Raw genomic sequence first — 17,249 nt, forward strand, 5'->3', positions numbered from 1 at the left:
AGTATGATATTGGCTGTGGATTTGTCATAAATAGCTCTTATTATTTTGAGATACGTTCCATCAATACTGAATTTATTGAGAGTTTTTAGCATGAAGGGCTGTTGAATTTTGTCAAAGGCCTTTTCTGCATCTATTGAGATAATCATGTGGTTTTTGTCTTTGGTTCTGTTTATATGCTGGATAACGTTTATTGATTTGCATATGTTGAACCAGCCTTGCATCCCAGGGATGAAGCCCACTTGATCATGGTGGATAAGTTTTTTGATGTGCTGCTGGATTTGGTTTGCCAGTATTTTATTGAGGATTTTTGCATCGATGTTCATCAGGGATATTGGTCTAAAATTCTCTTTTTTTGTTGTGTCTCTGCCAGGCTTTGGTATCAGGATGATGTTGGCCTCATAAAATGAGTTAGGGAGGATTCCCTCTTTTTCTATTGTTTGGAATACTTTCAGAAGGAATGGTACCAGCTCCTCCTTGTACCTCTGGTAGAATTCAGCTGTGAATCCATCTGGTCCTGGACTTTTTTTGGTTGGTAGGCTATTAATTATTGCCTCAATTTCAGAGCCTGCTATTGGTCTATTCAGGGATTTAACTTCTTCCTGATTTGGTCTCGGGAGAGTGTAAGTGTCCAGGAAATTATCCATTTTTTCTAGATTTTCTAGTTTATTTGTGTAGAAGTGTTTATAGTATTCTCTGATGGTAGTTTGCATTTCTGTGAGGTCGGTGGTGATATCCCCTTTACCATTTTTTATTGCATCTATTTGATTCTTCTCTCTTTTCTTCTTTATTAGTCTTGCTAGCGGTCTATCAATTTTGTTGATCTTTTCAAAAATACCAACTCCTGGAATCATTGAATTTTTTGGAGGGTTTTTTGTGTCTCTATCTCCTTCAGTTCTGCTCTGATCTTAGTTATTTCTTGCCTTCTGCTAGCTTTTGAATGTGTATGCTCTTGCTTCTCTAGTTCTTTTAAGTGTGATGTTAGAGTGTCAATTTTAGATGTTTCCAGCTTTCTCTTGTGGGCATTAAGTGCTATAAATTTCCCTCTACACACTGCTTTAAATGTGTCTCAGAGATTCTGGTATGTTGTATCTTTGTTCTCATTGGTTTCAAAGAACATCTTTATTTCTGCCTTCATTTCGTTATGTACCAGTAGTCACCCAGGAGCAGGTTGTTCAGTTTCCATGTAGTTGAGTGGTTTTAATCTGGTAAAGTTTCTGAAAGACTTTGCTGTTGCTCGGAGGCTGTGTGGCTCATTGTGACTTGAATTTTCCCCGTTTTACACTTACCTGTGACTCCGTTGGGCTGAAATACAGTTTCAACCTGGTCTCATGTTTACACATGGAAGAAGAAAACATGTGTTTTCTTCTCTGGGCTTTACTTCGAATGGGAGCATCTGATCCAGCTTCCTCTACATGCCCCCATCTTCATGTCATGCCATCATTTTTGGTTTGTGATTAGAAGTGCAACCATACTTTGCTGACACTGCTTCTCTTCAAACCCCTAGAAAGCAGAGCAAAGGGCTGATCCCTTCTTGGCCTTTATCCTACTTCTCATGTTTTGTTTTGTTTTGTTTTGTTTTGAGATGGAGTCTCGCTCTGTCACCCAGGCTGGAGTGCAGTGGCACGATCTCAGCTCACTGCAACCTCTGCCTCCCGAGTTCAAACGATTCTCCTATCTCAGCCTCCCATGTATCTGGGACTACACTTGCATGCCACCATGCCTGGCTAATTTTTGTATTTTTAGTAGAGACGGGGTTTCACTATATTGTTCAAGTTGGTCTTGAATTTCTGACCTCAGGTGGTCCACTCGCCTGGGCCTCCCAAAGTGCTGAGATTACAGGTGTGAGCCACCATGCCCAGCCTTTTATCCTACTTCCAAAGCTTTTATTTTAGATAAGGAGGATGTAACCTAGGTTATTAATCTGGTTCCTTCTGCTCAGTCCAGTGGGACAGTATCTAGGATTTATGAGTGTATTGATGTTAGGTGCATGGAACTGGATCCTGCTTTAATAAGAGCACATGCAAGCAGCTGTGGGCTGAATGGAGTAGGAAGGCCACCATTCATGATGTTTTATTTAAATATTAAAAATATGTTTTTAGTAGAGTAGAACATTGTGATAATAATAAATGGGCATAAGCCCTCCATCTCTATATGCTTTTTGATGTGTCTTGACATGTCCCACAGTAGGTAGATTGGGACAGAAGAGTGCAGAGCCCTAAGGGAACCAATAAAAGGGGAGCTTGCAGGTCTGCTGTGGGGGCAGGTAGTCAGGCAAAAACCACAGAGAAGTGCAGACAAGTGCAGGCTTAAGCTGGGACTGGCTGGCTCAGTTTGTGAGGAACAGGGCACTTCAGAGGCTGAGCAACCAGTGAGAAGGCAGGGAGCTCATTAGAGGTGTGGTAAGGGAAATGCCATCAGCAGGGACCTCTGTGGATTAGGAATAGAGGAAAGATACTGCGTCTACCTGGTAGAACTAAGATGTTAGCTTAGCAAAGTTAGAGGAAATTGTTCAGGGCAGCCTATCTTTAAGATGGGAGAGAAACAAAGAAGGAGAGAAGACAATGTAAAATGGTTTGGGTTGCTTTAATTATAAGGACAAAGATAGCTAAAGGTGTGGTCAAAAGGTCACCAGGGCTAGGCACAGTCACTCAAGCCTGTAATCCTAAGACTTTGGGAGGCCGAAGTGAGCAGATCACTTGAGGTCAGGAGTTCGAGACCAGCCTGGCCAACATGGTGAAACCCCCATCTCTACCAAAAGTACAAAAATTAGCTGGAAATCGCTTGAACCCAGTAGGCAGAGGTTGCAATGAGCTGAGATCATGCCACTGCACTCTAGCCTGGGCAACAGAGTGAGACTCCATCTCACAAAAAGAAGAAGGGCCACCATGTCCGGTTAAAGGACCTGGTCAGTGCATCACAATTTGCTGTGTTAGGATATTGTAAATGCCTGATGGGTTCTTCCTGCTCACTGCACAAACAAAAGCAATTCACAAAGACCGTAGCGTTACAGTGAAGAAAGAGTTTAATAGACATGAGGCTGGCTATGCCACATGGGAGACAGAGTTATTACTCAAATCAATCTCATTGAAGGCTTGGAGATTAGGGGTTTTTCAAAGGTAATTTGGCTAGGCAATGGGTACTTACAGCTGATTGGTGGGAGTGGAGATGAAATCATAGGTAGTTGAAGCTGTTCTCTTGTGCTGAGTCACATCTGGGTGGGGCCACAGGAGCAGGACCCACTAGGTAGTCCAAGTGAAGCCATTGCTGTCAGACATGCAATAAATGTGAAAATACATCTCAAAAAGGCCAAACTTTTGAGCCAAATGTTATCTGATGTTATCTGCCAGAATAATTGGGTAAATTGTATATCTTGTGACCTCCAGAATAATGTCTGGCAATCATTTGTGTCTACACCTTAGCAGAATTGGGGCTCCTGTCTTCCTCCTAGCCTGGTGGTCTTTCATTAGCTTTACAAAGGTGGTTAAATTTAGGGGAAGGGCTATTATCATTAAAAACTAGATGTCTTCCAAAACTGGCCCAGCCTAAGCCCAGGAATAATTAAGACAGCTTGAAGGCTAAAGGCAAGAGTGGGGTTGGCTAGACCAGATTTCCTCCACTGCCATCATTTGCTCACTCATATAATATTTGCAAAGGTGGTTCCAGTATGACCAAAGCACCCCACGTACAAACACATACTGTTGGATAGTATAATAAATAGGCCAAGACTGTGCTGATCTAGTCAGTTCACATAGAACAAGGTTTAGGGAGGGGTTTGGGATGGGTAGCCACTGCAGGAGAAAATGAAGTCATGAGGGCTCAAAATACGAACTTTTGGGAAAAAAATTAATTAGAGACTGCAAACTCAAGATAGCCTTTGGGTCCTGCTGACCCAGAGCTTCTCTATTGACTTGAGTGATAACTCATGTGTTTTCATACTCGTGTTATCTTTCCAAGTCTACCTTAGCTTTGCTGCTTGCAAAGAAATCCTAGTTTCCAAGGAGCAAGGCTCAGAAAAGACAGGTACTCACCGGCTTTCTCCAAGTACTTCAGGCAGCGGCCCCTTGGACTTTTCTCCTACTCTTACCTCCCCAGAGGCTGGGCTGCTGGAGTGTTTGCAAAACAGCAAGAAAACTATAGCGTCCATCCACCAGTTCCCATATGGGCTCCCCAGCCTGATTATGGCTCCCTGGTGAATACAGAATGGATCATGACAGAGGCAGGAATTTGTGGTAGCTGTAAAGTGGAGAGAATAATCTGGAAATAACATCCAAGATCTTGAAGGAAACTGTCCCATCCATAGAGGGCTCCAGATGAGTGAAGACTTGCCCGTTAGTCACAGCTGCCCTCTCACTGTGTCCAAGAGAAGACTGGCCCTCTCGTGTCCCGAGGCGGGGGAGAATCAGTAGGGCACAGTATGCTCCAACAAGGCCCTTTCCTATTGCTAATCAAGGTCAAGCAACACGATGGCTTCTGTTTGTGCAGAAAGCAGACAAAGGGTTTTTTTTTTTTTTTTTTTTTTTTTTGAGACGGAGTCCTCGCTCTGTCACCTAGCCTGGAGTGCAGTGGCGCCATCTCGGCTCATTGCAAGCTCCGCCTCCCGGGTTTAAGCCATTCTCCTGCCTCAGCCTCCCGAGTAGCTGGGACTACAGGCACCCGCCACCTCGCCCGGCTAGTTTTTTGTATTTTTTAGCAGAGACGGGGTTTCACCGTGTTAGCCAGGATGATTTGGATCTCCTGACCTCGTGATCTGCCCGTCTTGGCCTCCCAAAGTGCTGGGATTACAGGCTTGAGCCACCGCACCCAGCCTTAATTTTTTTTTTAAATTTTTGAGATGGAGTCTCACACTGTCGCCAAAGCTGGAGTGCAGTGGCACAATCTCGACTCACTACAACCTCCGTCTCCTGGGTTCAAGCAATTCTTGTGCCTCAGCCTCCAGAGTAGCTGGGATTACAGGTGCCCACCACCATGCCTGGCTAATTTTTGTATTTTTAGTGGAGACGGGGTTTCACCATTTTGGCCAGGCTGGTTTCCAACTCCTGACATCAGATGATCCACCTGCCTCGGCTCCCAAAGTGCAAGGATTACAGGTATGAGACACTTCGCCTAGCCGTGTTTTCAATCATCTCTTGTGGGGACGAGAAATGATAATTCTACTTGAAATTCTCATAAGTTAGGCTTTCTAATAGGTTAAGTGCTTTACAGCATTGTTTTGCTGTCTCTTCTCTAAAACATCTGTGAGATAGGAATGATGAATACCCTTAATTGACAGATGGGGAAACAAAGGCTGAAAAATGCTAAGTAACTTATCCAATGTCTCAGAGCTATTAAGTGGTAAAATCACTGTCAGAAGCTGGGCAACCTGACTGCAGAGCTCACCTTTTAAAATACTACATTCTATAGTATTAAGGTTGTGAATGCACATAGTATGGGAGAGGAAAATAACTGGCATGCATTTCAGTGCTAATATTGAGCACTGCTCAACTAAATAGGAATCATTATTTGCAGGTGACTGGTCTTGAAGCTCTGTAGCTTTCACTGCCCAGCTAAAAAATGGTGGTTATCACGATGCTTTAGAGTTCTGCCCTAGAAATAATGGGGGCTAACTAGGTGAGCCACACTCTTCCAGCTGAAATAACAACAATGCCCATTGTTTTCTGCGTTTGGGCAAGGCATTTTATATTTGTTAATGTATCATTATATCCCTATTCTCCAAATCCAATAATCTACTAAGGGGACAGAATTCTTAAGCATTTTCTTGAAACGAGGTACACATGAAGAATGTGGAGGCCCTGCTTCCGCTTAGTGGTTGTGTTCCTGGACAAAACCGAGGGTCGGGCTGCTGCTTCTTGCCGCCCAGTAACGAGATGCAGATGAACTGCGGAAGAAGAGAGTTTTTTTAAATTTCTACAACTGGTTACAGGGAGAAGGCCTGCAAATTATTGCCAGATCAACTCAAAATTACAAAGTTTTCCAGAGCTTATATACCTTCTAAGCTATATGTCTACATGTAAGCGTGCATTCATCTAAAGACATAAGTGATTAGCTTCTTCTAATCTGTAACTAATGTCTGAGTCCTGAAGACCTTCCTCTGGAGCCTTAGTAAATTTACTTGATCCAAATAGGTACATTTTCTGGGTTGATTACCCTTATCTTGTCTCCTGTTAAATCATGGAGATTTGAGGGAGCTCCTTCAGACCCCCAGTAAACTTGTTTGTGGAGGCCTGGGGAGTTTCTTCAGACCTTCAGTAAAACTTGTTTAATCCTAAACAGCTCCTGTTAAGAAGTTTTTCGTTATCTTGTCATGCTTTGAGGCCCAGGAAAGGCCTAGGCAAAACTCTTGGTGGGCTCTTGTTACATTCCAGCCTTTGTGTAAAGAGACTGGCTTTATCAGCTTTTAATATTTAACCACTCAGTCAGTACTGACACAGTTGTTGTGGAGGCCTGCCTGTTCACCCATTAGGAAGGCATGGCCTGCCACAATTGGGCCCATGACCTGATGGTGCGAGGCCCTGTAATTGTCACAGGCTAGGAGCCTTCTCTTGTTGGTACCAGGATCAGCAGAGACCAGGGAAGCTGCTGGGTCCCTTCAGTGAGTTGCATTCAGGAACCTGTGACAGGAAGAATTACTAAAGATAAGACCATGCCTGTGGGCAAGATGCTTGCTGGTTGATTTATTCCCTAGGTAGGCCTGTAAATAACTGAGAAGAGAGACCAAAGGCGCAGAGATGGAGCATACTGATTAGGAGCTGATGGACGGTCTGTTCATAGAGCTATGGGGATGGGGGACTCTCATGCGTGAGAGTTGTTCAAATGTGCCTTCTCTCTGCCTCCTGAATTTCTGTCATGGTTCCCGTTTCTTAATTTTGTTCTTATTATTGAAGACGATTATTTGAATAAACATAATTTATTTGTATACTTTTTCACACATTGGAACAAGCATCTTTTGTCAGACTTTGTGTCCCAATGTTTATGGCATAAAATACAGTGACTAGTATTGTGTGGCCCTCTGTCTGGGGCAGAGAGCCCAGGAGCTATTCTTGGGGTAGCCCCAGGTGCAGGCAGCTGTAGACTCTGGCCAAGACGCCAGGGGATGGAGTTCAATCTAACATCTTCAAGCCCAGTGCACATGCGATGGTTCTGTCTCCTGGTGTCCCTCTTGTAAGCCCTCCATTTTTCCTACGGCTGCTGGCAAAGCAAAAGTTAAAAGTGGTTCCAGCAGGCACAGGCCCTCCAGCTGCCAGCAATTAACTTCCCCAGCTCTTCCCACAGGAACCTCCTGCTGACATAATGAGCTAAATGCAGGAAGGTTGTCTCCTCTGGTAGGTGGGGTGCTAACCCTGGGCAGGAAGATGCTCTGGGAGGGCCATGTGTGAGACCCAAACTGACTCCCACACCGTATCAAAGAGCTCAGCCCACTAATACATGCCTCACTTTGAAACTGAAACCCAGTTCTAAACTTCCAGTCGGAACGAGCTAAGAGAAAGATGGAGACAACAGAAATAAGCCAACTTTTTCACAGTAAAAAATGCCTTACTGGCCTGTGCACCTGTTTCCCTAGGGACAAAGGAGTATTTCTGACCTTCTGCCATAGCAGAGCCAGCGCTCTACATAGACATAGAGCTTTTCAAAGCCTCCAGAATGCATCTTTCTACCACGATACCACAGTGTTTACAATGCCCAAATAAAATTCCAGTCTCTCTAACTGAATATAAATGTATAGAATAAAGTTTTGGAATTTTACACTGCTCAAACATTTGTTATTGTTTCCTTCTTGCAGCTTTTCTGTTCTACTACGGCTGGGGCTTGTGGTTCAGGCTTAGTGCTCCAGGGGAAGGGAGGGGTGATGATTAGTTTTGCATTTCAAGCTCGGCTCTTGAATTTCAAATTAGACTTTAAAAATTTCATCATGAGTTAATCATATTCATTTAAGTAAATGGAAGGCTTTTTTAGAATTCCTAAAGCTGGCTTTTCAATGAAGAATCATGGAAGTATTCCAGCTAAGAAATTAAGAAGAAATGATAAGATTCGAATAACACAATTTACAGTGCCTAATGTATTAATATATCTAGGTAATGGCTATCCATGGCTGCTAAATTCACGAAAAGGGAGACAGTCAGACATTGTGTCCTCCTGAGGGAAGAACACTCCATTACTTACTGTATGTTCTTGGAAAAAACAATGACAATAAGAACCAAATTTGTTGAAGCCTCTAGGTCCAACTTCCAATTTATAGAAAATAAGAGAGAGGAACTTGTTAAACTATACCTTGGGGACACAATCAGCAAAATCCAGACTATTGGAAAATTCACAAGCCCCACTGCTTGGTTTCTCCAACAAATAAGTATCAAGAAAAGAAGGGAGGTGGAGAGAGATTTTAGATAAAAGAGATGTGAGTGGCATAACCAATTATAATGTGTAGATATTATTTAGATTCTAGTTTAAACAAATTATGAAAACATGACTTTTTTTTTTTTTTTTTGAGACGGAGTCTCGCTCTGTCGCCCAGTCTGGAGTGCAGTGACCGGATCTCAGCTCACTGCAAGCTCCGCCTTCCGGGTTTACGCCATTCTCCTGCCTCAGCATCCCGAGTAGCTGGGACTACAGGCGCCCGCCACCTCACCCAGCTAATTTTTTTGTATTTTTTAGTAGAGACAGGGCTTCACCATGTTAGCCAGGATGGTGTCGATCTCCTGACCTTGTCATCTGCCTGTCTTGGCCTCCCAAAGTGCTGGGATTACAGGCTTGAGCCAGAAAACATGATATTTATGAGATAATTAAGAATTTGAACAATGGATAGTTGAAAATCATTAGTTACTTCCTAGTGAACTTTTAGCAGGTCAAGGGCCCGCTAAATGATATTGTAGGAACTAAGGCCCTTGACCTGCTAAAGGTTCACTAGAAAATCACCAACAAGAGGCAGATTGATTAATAGGAGAGAAAGCATACAAATGTATTTAACGTGTATACACAGGGACCTTTGGAATGAAGACCCAACCCCCAGTGAGGTACAGAAGCCTCTGTGCCATCTGGCGGTTACAGAAAGAATGAGGGCTCCGGGCATGGCGAAAAGCAGGTTTTAATGGCAAGACAGGTTATAAGAGGGAGAAAGGCAGTGGCTTGTTCACAAGCAGCAACAGTGGCCTTGTTATATAGAGGAAATTTTCCAGGTGGTAGCTGTTGGAGAGAATTGGTGGTAAATATCTCTTTTTCAGACTTTTAAAGGTGTCAGACTCTCAATTAATCTCTCCTAGATCCAGGAAAGGCCTAGAAAGGGATGGCCCGATTGCATTGAGGGAGATTGTCTACAGATGCAAATTTCCCCCACAAAAGACAGTTTTGCAGGTGCACTTCAATCTGCTGGCCTTGGGGCAGCCATTGCAAAATAAGTGAAATAAATATATTTTGGAGTAAAATATTTTATTCCTTTCAATATTAAGGAATAAGTGTCACTTTTTTCCTGTGTTATTGGTATTGTGGTTTTGTTAAAAAATGAGGTTTTTTTTTAACATAACTGAAAATTTGATGGATGAAATACATACTGAAAAAATTACAGGTAAACTTGTATGGGATTTGCTTCAAAATAATATAGGAATTATAAATCAAAAATAAAATCCTAAATTCCCCAGCCTTTTCTAAGCGAGGGCATTCCAAAGTTAACCTAAAACATGAGTTCAGGCCATGATAAGAAGGAGCTGGACATGCCTCATGATACCGTCTTCCCTTTTGGAATTACTGATAGAACAAACTCTTTCAACCAATTGCCAATCAGAAAATATTTGAATTTGCCTATGACCTAGAAGTCCCTACTTCCAGTTGCCCTGCCTTTCTTGAGTGAACCAATGTATGTCTTGCATGTATTGATTGATGACTTATGTCTCCCTAAAATCTGTAAAACCTAGTGTAGCTCAGCCATACTTGGGCACATGTTCTCAGGATCTCCTGAGGGCTGTGTCACAGGCCATTGGTGAGCTCAGAATAAATCTCTTCAAATATTTTACAGAGTGTGACTGTTTTTGCTGACAGAATGGAATGTGGATGGGAGTGTAGGGGCCAAGGGAAATCGTCCCCCTCACCCTGTGACCATTTGCTAAAAATCACTAAGAGGCACACTAATGGGAACAAAAGCATACAAAATGTATTTGATTATAGTGACCCAACCCCCTACAGGGAGTAGAAGCTAATATACTGTCTTGAGGTAACATAGAAAATGGGGGCTTGGACCCTGGCAAAAAAAAGGTTTAGGGAAGTGGGAGGAGAGGAGGCCTAGCTAGTACAGGTGGTCTTATTTTGTAGATGAAACTATACAGGTAGCAGCCATCAGAGAGGATAGATGGGAAGTGTTTCTTTCAGACTTCTAAAGGTCTTTCAGACTTTCAGTTAATTTTAGACCCCACAGGGGAAGACCTGGTTGCACTAATGCAGATTGTCTACAAATGCAAATTTCCCCTGCAAAAGACAGCTTTGCAGGGCTACTTCTCTCTGTTGGCTCCCTGACAGCCATCTCAAAATACGTCAAAGAAATATATTTTGGGGTAAAATATGTTGATTTCGTTCAAGGGTACAGATAAACCAGGATTAGCTATAATTACTGCAGTTGGGGAACAGACACTGGGGATTTTAAATACTATTTTGTTTCCTTTTGTGTCTCTGAGATTCTCCATAATAAGAAGTCTTAAAAATGAAGTCATATATTGAATTGCAATGATAATGCAAGTTTCCATCCTAATATTCTAGAAGAATCTGGATTTCAAATTGCTTCATGGGCTGTCACAATTAGATACTTGATGTTCTTTCACTTGAGAGACTATTACTCATTCCAAAATATTGGAAGGCTTTGTTCATCTAACAAGTACATTAAGGTCACCCCCAGCTGTCAGTCAGTACATTCTTAAAGTACAAGAGTGTTGTTATGCCTCTGAAAGCAGACAGTAAACTAGGCTATCTCTTATAGAGAAATTGGGAATTACAAAATGCAATCCTTGCACCAATAGGATATGAGTTCTGGCTCATAATTTATATAACACTCTAGGGCTGGTCACAGAAATCATGATTTGACTTGGATTGCTTGTGTCTATTTCAGTCCTTAGGAACTATCAATACCTGGATTTAAAATGACTTTATAGGACATAAACAAAAAGATACAACTTTGAAAGCAAGAGACAAAATTAAATAGCCTCTGATGATTGCTGGGACAGTGTTGTTCAGCTATTAATAGAAATTATTGTTAAAGCTTACTGAATTACTTTAACATATACTACCTGTATCTTCCTTTATTTAGCACACTTAAGAACTGTGTGCTAATGCTAGTGAAAAGACTTGATGTTTATTTAGAATTTAATTATTAGAAATTATTAAAACATTGCTGCTAATTTGCTTGTACAATGCTTGCAGAATTTTAAACTAATTGAACATAAAGTAATTTCCTTTGAGTAACTTGTAGGCACAATAGACAGAATCGTTTTAAAACATCTTCCATAGAGTTCCCTTAACCATAAAGGTCTTTTAAAGATTTATGAATCATATGAGAAAAGATGTCATCCAGAAAACCACCAGGGTGGCCAAATAGTAGAAAGGAGACCTTTACTGACAATATGTGTTTGCAAACCAAGGGCAGTATCTGGTGTGTACTGCAGGTGCTCTGTTTTTGAGGAGGGAGAGAGCAGGTTGGTGTCTATGCCTCACAGGGTCTGTATTGTACAACAGGGTCATACAAATTCAGCAGATTTGGGGGAAAAGCTATACATATTTATGAGGGGAGTCAAGGGCATGTATGTAACATACATCCCATATTTACTTTGAGGCAGGGTTTTAGCGTCAAAATGAGGTGGAATTTGCCTCTTTACATCAAAAGGTGAACTATGGGACATAAAGAGACAGTTTGTGTGCAGCCTCTGTATAAGCTACTGAAACCAGCTTAAGGTCTGAAATCGCTTATCAGAAAAGGATGTGTGTAAGGCCAGTTCTCTGTCCAGTCAGAGTTGTAATGGTCTAGGTTGTAAGTCAGAGTTAGCAGGGGTTTGATTACCTGCCTGATAGTTCCCATTGTTAGGGAGTTTAGCAAGAGTATGACTTTTCCTGTAACCATAAGGATTTAGGAAGTTGCCATCCAGCCAAACCCTGGACCCCCAACCTGTAGATAACTTTTGCTTCCTTATCCTTAGCGCCCATCTTAGTAGACAAAGAGACATCTATTTTGGTCTCTTAGATCACAAGGGCATTTGACAGCTCTATGCTTGTTACTATTTGTGATAAGTTGGTGGCTTGCCTTTGCTGTTCTGCTAAGGCCAGAAACTGGATATTCTGCAAGTGGCTTTCATGGCAGTATTGGATTCTAATTCTTTTCAGAAAATTAGTCCAAGTTTGGGTCTATAATGGTATTTCCATCTTTCAGGACAATGATGGCATTGACATTTTGAGGCTATTAAATATATCAGTCTAGGCCGGGCACGGTGGCTCATGCCTGTAATCTCAGCACTTTGGGAGGCCAAGGCGGGCAGATCACGAGGTCAGGAGATCGAGATCATCCTGGCTAACACGATGAAACCCCGTGTCTATTAAAAATACAAAAAATTAGCCAGGCGTGGTGGCAGGCACCTGTGGTCCCAGCTACTTGGGAGGCTGAGGCGGGAGAAAGGTGTGAACCTGGGAGGCGGAGCTTGCAGCCGAGATCGCACCACTGCACTCCAGCCAGGGTGACAGAGCAAGGCTCTGTCTCAAAAAAAAAAAAAAAAAAGTGTGTGTGTATATATATATGTGTGTGTGTGTGTGTGTGTGTGTATGTGTGTGTGTGTGTGTATCAGTCTAATTTGAATGGTACTTTCTAAAGCCCTTCCTCTGTACTCAGTCTCAGGTAGACTGGGTTTATGGTGTGGTTCCTGTCGTCTCTCTGCTTATGTGAGGCTACATATATGTGAAATAAAAATAAAAACTAGGGACCCCAATTCACTCTGCCAAAGGAAGAAATTAAGCTGAAAGCTGAGTCTTGCACAGAGCTAGCTTTCCTTTTGTTCTTAAGCAGAGAGCTATGGATAAAAGATTAAATATCACCACAGGTAGCTACTCTATGTTCACTTTACCTTATGTAAAGATGCTGATTTACTGAGCCCAAGATGAACACATAGTTGACTATTCTCCTACTGGCTCCTTTTCTCTTGAAAAATGTGGAATCAGTAATGTGACCATACCCTCCCTCGCCCCCCCAGCCCACTTTTCCCTTTTACGTATTGAAGCCCTCAAAATCATCTTTGGAGAAAGGCACAGACCACAGACAGGTTCTGTGATTCCATGTTTTTCTTTCCGGATATGTCCTTAACTTTGGCAAAATAAACTTCTAAATGATTGAGACCTGTCTCAGACACTTCTTGGTTTACACATATTGAGAATGAACAACAGCTAATCAAATGCTAAAATGTACCTGACCTCCTGTTGCTATGGAAGGCCAGGAATAGGAGACACCTATGCTGCCTCCAGGCATCAGGAAGGCTTCAAGGAGGAGGCAGTGTTTGGGCTGGATCTGGGAGGATGTGCAATATTTAAAAAGAAGAGAAGACAAAAGAGGGCGTTTCAAGCACTGAGGGTAAAGGACAGGATATGTGGTTTTTGACAGCCTGTGTATGAATCAGTTTCTCCAGGCCCACCAGCCTGTGGTACTAATGAGGTCACAGTAATATTAGCAGTGTGTATTTTGCTAGTTTGTCAGCATAGCCGTGTTAACTGTTTTTAAGTGTATAGCACAGGGGCATTAAGTACATTCACATTGTTATAACACATTCTCATTTAATTTTTCTCGACTTAAAATCCTTGATACTAGCCATACAAGGAGAAGGATAAATTTAAAGAGTGTATCAGTTATCTCCTAAAAAAGGTAAAGGCTGCTAGTGAGTTTTTTTGGTGGGGGCTTGTTTATATCTCAAGTTTTCTTTTCTTTTTTTTTGGATACGGAGTCTCACTCTGTTGCCCACGCTGGAGTGCAGTGGCCCGATCTCGGCTCACTACAACCTCTGCCTCCTGAGTTCAAGCGATTCTCGTGCCTCAGCCTCCTAAGTAGCTGGGATTACAGGTGCCCACCACCACACCCAGCTATTTTTTTTGTATTTTCAGTAGAGACAGGGTTTCGCCATTTTGGCCAGGCTGTGCCCGGCCTCAAGTTTTAATCTAGGAATTATGCCAATTAAATGCTGAGTTCCTAGAAAGAAATTATTTTTTTAGACTTTCTTCTCAAGTTCAGGTTTTTCCAAGTTAGTGAATTTATTGTATTTAGGATTAACAAGAAAGTTTCCATTTTAACACCAGATGACAGATCTCTCTAGCTGGCCATAACTAGGGCGTCTCTCCGGCAGCAGGAGGTTAAGAATAGAACAGATTATCAATGGAGGTTGTGAAATTGCTTTCCTGGGAAGAACTTTGTGAGCAAGAGGAGATAGTATTTGCCTGACATGATTGATTCAGTTCTTTAGCACTGAGCTTTTTAACAAAAGAGCAATCTCGTTTCTTAGCAGAGGGAAGCCTTGACTGATGTGGGCCCCTTGTGTGATCTGCCCCCGGGAAGTGTGGAGGAAAGTTAATGCTGGATGTACACATTCAAAGGGAGGCAGCACGAGGACAAAGCAATCAGACTGATCAGAAGACCACTGTTTCCTGCGCAGGGGCAGCCTGTCCATTCCCTTGCCTGTCATCACTGGCCACCCTCTGTTCCAGGCTGGGCCACTTCCTCTGATCCTTTGTTATACGAACAGACCAATAAGAATTTAGGAATTAGTTTTGTTGAGGAAAAGAACTTAGCCCTTAATAATTTTTGGAAAAACAAAAAGGATTATCAAAGTATTATATTTTAAATAGTACAATGTCTCATGAAATTTCATGTCTGACTCCTTTGGGAAAAACACCAGGAAGATAGGATCTCATTCAGTTGTTTTGTGTTCAATCCATCAACAGGGACACCATATGTCCTGGCTAATTCCACAGGGAATATACTAGTGAGTGTGGAGGACAGAGGGCATGGCCTCAGAGTCGTTCTATGTGTCTTTATGCTCTTGCACCTTCATCATTTGCAGTCCCTTATAACTAAGGCTCCTGGGATTCAACAGTAACACACCCTGAGTGTGGCGAGGCTGAGTGAAACTGCAGGTGTCTTTGCTGCATTCTCTCCTGTTTCTGGCAGGTACGGTCCTGCAGGTGTTTATATCTTTGTGCATAGTACCAGACATCCCGGTGGCCATGTGCTAGTTTCATGGGTGATGTGAGGCTACTATGGGACATGTGATTTTTGCTCATTCTGATCTAGCAGTACAATTCTGGAGCCAACCATTCCGCAGGCAGCTTCCCAGTCCCTGCACTGTGGCATTTGATTCCCCCATTTGACTGTGGCAGAGGCAGCAGCTCCCCTGCAAGGCCAGTTCTGTAGTATTATATGTCCTACCTCTACATTTGGAATGAAAACCCATACTTGGGATATAAACAAATTCCAAAAATCACAGATACTATTTTATATATAGTGTTTATGGTGGTAGAAATATTATTTTTTGTTTTGAACTTATACATATTTTCCAATTTATTTTCATATGTATTGTTGAGTTCTTGGATATATTTTTCCTTTAAGGGAAGGTCATTTTGTTTTGGATATCCTCAATCATTGTTCGGCTAGAGGGTGTGTCCTGAAGGGTTGTTATAATGGAGCATCTTTCATAACTATGTAAGCCCCTCATTGATGTCCACTCACAAAAACAATTTGGATGCCACAGGATCTGCTACTCCAGGTAGGCAAACACACCAGGCACTTTGAAAAGAGGATACTTAAAACAGACTGCTGTAGCAGGGACTAGCAAGAAAATACTGTTCATGTCTCTAACCAAAATTGAGAGAGCAAAGAAATTATCTTATAAAATGAAGATTTAATTCTTGTCTTCATGTAGGCAGAGAGGTTTTAGTGCTTTTAAATGCATAGTGAAATATAAAACAATCAAACTTTGTATTATAATAGAATAAAGAGGCTAAGATGCACCATAAATATCTCTTTAAGTCTCAGATGTGCCCTGTATGGCTAGTTATAAAAGTCAGCAAGCTCTCAGGTAATGACTTAGTGAGAGCAAAACTTTCCAGCAGGAAGGGTGAGGTGAGAAAGGGAAGAGAGGGATAGAAGATGTCAAGATGAAGAATTTTTTCCCTAGTCATGAGGATTTTTTTCTTATGTTTATTTTGTAGAAGTTTTATAGTTTTATGTTTTACATTTAAGCTTATAATCTATTTTGAGTTTTCTTTTAAGGTGTGAGATTTTGGTCAGTATTTTGTATGTTTGGTTTTTATTTTGTTTTGCCTATGGATGTCCTATTGATCTAGGACTATTTATTGGAAAGGCTATACTTCCCTCAATGAATTGTTTGGCTCCATTGTTAAAAATTAATTGGCCAGATGCGGTAGCTCACGCCTGTAATTCCAGCACTTTGAGAGACTGAGGCAGGTGGATCACCTGAGGTCAGGAGTTCAAGACCAGCCTGGCCAACAGGGTGAAAACCTGTCTCTATTAAAACTACAAAAATTAGCTGGGCATGGTGGTGCACGCCTGTCATCCCAGCTACTCAGGAGGCTGAGGCAGGAGAATGGCTTGAACCCAGGAGGTGGAGGTTGCAGTGAGCCAAGATTGTGCCACTGCACTCCAGCCCAGATGACAGAACAAGACTCCATCCTCTGCCCCCCTCCAAAAAGCTAATTGGACATACTTGTATAGATCTATTTCCGGGTTCACTAGTCAGCCCCACTGACCTATGTATTCACAAATACCACATTGTCTTGATTGCTGTATGGTGAGTCTAACTACCAGAAAGGGTGATTCGTTCCACTTTCTTCTTCTTTTTAAAAATTGTTTCAGCTGCTCTAGATCTTTTCCATTTTCACATAGATTTTAGAAGAAGCTTGTCTATGCCTACAAAACAGCTTGCTGATATTTTGGTAGGAATTGCATTAAAGCTCGATCTAGGAAGATATGACATCTTTACAACAATGAGCCTTCTAATCCAATAACATGATATGCCTTTCCAAATAGTTAGGTCTTCTTTAATTTTTTTCACCAGCATTTATAATTCTCAGTATACAGATCCTGTAAGTGTCTTGGTAGATTTATACCTAAGTAGTTAATGTTCTTTGAAAAAGTTGTAAATTGTATTATATTTCTGATTTTTGTTTTTACTTATTTGCTGTCATTAGATAGAAATGAAATTAATTTTTGAGTGATCATGTATCCCATGAGTTTAGTG

The sequence above is a fragment of the Theropithecus gelada genome, chromosome 8, assembly GCF_003255815.1.
Source record: "Theropithecus gelada isolate Dixy chromosome 8, Tgel_1.0, whole genome shotgun sequence".
NCBI lineage: Eukaryota > Metazoa > Chordata > Mammalia > Primates > Cercopithecidae > Theropithecus > Theropithecus gelada.